General features: G+C 35.3%; 1 protein-coding gene across 2 annotated transcripts in view; it reads right to left on the bottom strand.

Annotated features, from left to right (window-relative positions):
- Positions 1-2,484, bottom strand: part of LOC108974693 (cholinesterase 1-like) — a 28,143-nt gene that overhangs the window by 7,263 nt on the left and 18,396 nt on the right. The window lies entirely within an intron of this gene.

The raw sequence follows: 2,484 nt of genomic DNA, 5'->3' as shown, positions 1-2,484 counted from the left end.
CATCGTCGAAGAAATAGTTACGCAGAACGGAAGGCAAACCAGTGTATTCTCAGTTAATTCCTTAGGACGAATTTATACAATCCACCCGTAAAATGACRATGGTTTCTACCTTCGRTCAATGTTCGCGATTCAACTTCATTTGAGTCATTGCGAACTGTGACTGTTACGGTGTGCAAGTTTTGGAGAAGTAAGCCAGCGAACAAAAATAACTTTGCCAAAGACATTTTGCATCATCTTCCCTAAAAATTGGAAAAAATTTCGGTTGATACCTCCGGTGGTTTGATATCAATTCCATTCGTCGTTTATCAATTCACGAAAGATGAACTCATCACGAATGTTTATCCGAACATTTTCCAAATTATCGTAACTACGATTCCTTGTGTTGTTGACTTAAACTGGAAGATTCAAAGTCAAATTCCGGGAGACTTGCGCTCATACAAATCAATCGATCGTCTTGACAATAAAAACGACGCCGTGAATTATTGAGTGGAATTCTAAATCTTTGTAGAGGTTTTGTATGCCACCGCATCATTTGCGTCCCAAAGTTGGATCTGTCTTTATTATGTTTCGCAATCTTCATGCACCGAAACTGTGCAATGGAATCCGACTGATTGTGACGCACCTATCGAATACAAGTGGACAGATTGCTTGATTCTACGAATTCTTTTGAGTTCCGTTGATTTGCCGTTTCAGTTCAAACGTATTCCGCTTCAAGTGAAAAGGTGACGATCAACAGGACACAACTTGGTTTGCCAAGTTTGGAAGTGCTATGTTTTTCACACGGTCAGACATGCGTAGCGTGCTCACGAGTTTGAAAACCATCCTTTCCGTACACCGAAACAGAAGCCAAAAAATGTGGTTACATTGAAAAAAAAATATATGATAAATTCAACTTTCTTTTCATTTCAAAAGACATCATTTCACGCAGGACAACGGCTGCGGAGTCAGCTAGTATTTTTTAAATTACAGTTTTTATATAAGTTTCTAGTTTTAGTATTTTTAATCCAGAAATTAATATTAACACTTTAGGAAGAGGATAATATCTCTGTTGCTAATGAAATATTTTTTATCAAAATAATAATAATAAACATTTTATATATGTTCGAATTATTTTATGACTGGATGGATAAAGTCGAGATTGTCATGTGAGGGGTTTCGTTACTCAGGGCAACCAATCATCTAAAAGCTAATGGGAAGCAAAATTATGTTCCCTACTTAATTACAAGTATTATATCCCTCTAAAAATCTTTCAATGTTGTCTTTACTCCACTCACGAATAATCTCTCTGCTTTTGGTATTGTTCAACGTCAGTTTACATTCAGACGTCGCGTCATAAGGGCAGCTCTTGAAATCGAACGAAGAGGTGGTACACTTAAATTCCAATCGTCGAGTATGCTTACTCCCGGCAATATTCTACAAAGAAGCGGATTCATGCTTCTTATCAGTTCTTCGTCCCCGTGTTTGAATAGCACCTTTACAAATTATTCAATTTTATGACCAAAACAATTGTTCTCAAATTTATATAAAATTATAATAGTTGACCAAGTTTCATCTCAGTGATGCGGTAAATAAACAAAACTGTCAATTCTAGTGCGAAGAAAATCTATTAATTATTCATGAGCAACCATTACATTCACCTAAATTGACAGTTTGATGTAGTTTTTGGTGTGGTGGCATCATTGGTCCATACTTTTTCCGGTATAAATTGCTGATAACCAACATTTTATGGCCAGAAATAGAAGAAGTTGATCTTAACAAAATCTGGTTCCAACAACAGTTAGCTACGTGCTCCACAGCTCGTGCAACAACCGTATTATTGAGAGAAAGGTGTGGAGATTCTATTATTTCAAGAAATTGTGAAAACTGAATGGCCTCAGAGCGGTTGTGATTTAATACCATTAGACTACTTATTGCGGAATTATTTGAAGTTATTGGCATATAGTAATAAACCACACTTTCTTTAAGCTTAAGAAGTCTGTATTGAACATGCTTGTAATTCATGACATACGACTTGATTTAGTGAGTTTATCTAATCCGATCCCGAAAATTTAGTCTTGGAGGTGATTTGAATGATGTCATATTAAGAAATTAATTGTATACTCGATACTTCGCATTAAATGAAAACATTTGAATATCCTTAGCAATTAGTGTTTTTTTTTTTTTGGCTTAAAATGTAGAAATGTAATGTTCACCAAAGGCACCTATGTACAAGCTTGAAAATTAATAAAAATACTTGAAGTGCCCGAAAACAAGCCTCCATCGTGTATAAAAAAACAAAAAGGGTAGTATGACTTTATTTTCTACCTTATTGCATATGTATGCGTATGCGTATTCAAAAAAGCAATTTAGCAAGAATCATATATTTGGTCCCACAATGCCATTCGCTTAATATTCCACGAATTGCCAGTTTGGAACGGCTCCTCACCTTTTACGATCGACAAATATTCACAATTCGGAAAATTTAAATCATTACATTCTTCGATG

This window comes from Bactrocera latifrons, unplaced genomic scaffold (assembly GCF_001853355.1).
Source record: "Bactrocera latifrons isolate USDA-ARS-PBARC rearing strain unplaced genomic scaffold, ASM185335v1 scaffold_58, whole genome shotgun sequence".
NCBI lineage: Eukaryota > Metazoa > Arthropoda > Insecta > Diptera > Tephritidae > Bactrocera > Bactrocera latifrons.
The sequence above is the reverse complement of the archived record's forward strand: the minus strand, read 5'-3'. Positions and strand labels throughout refer to the sequence as shown.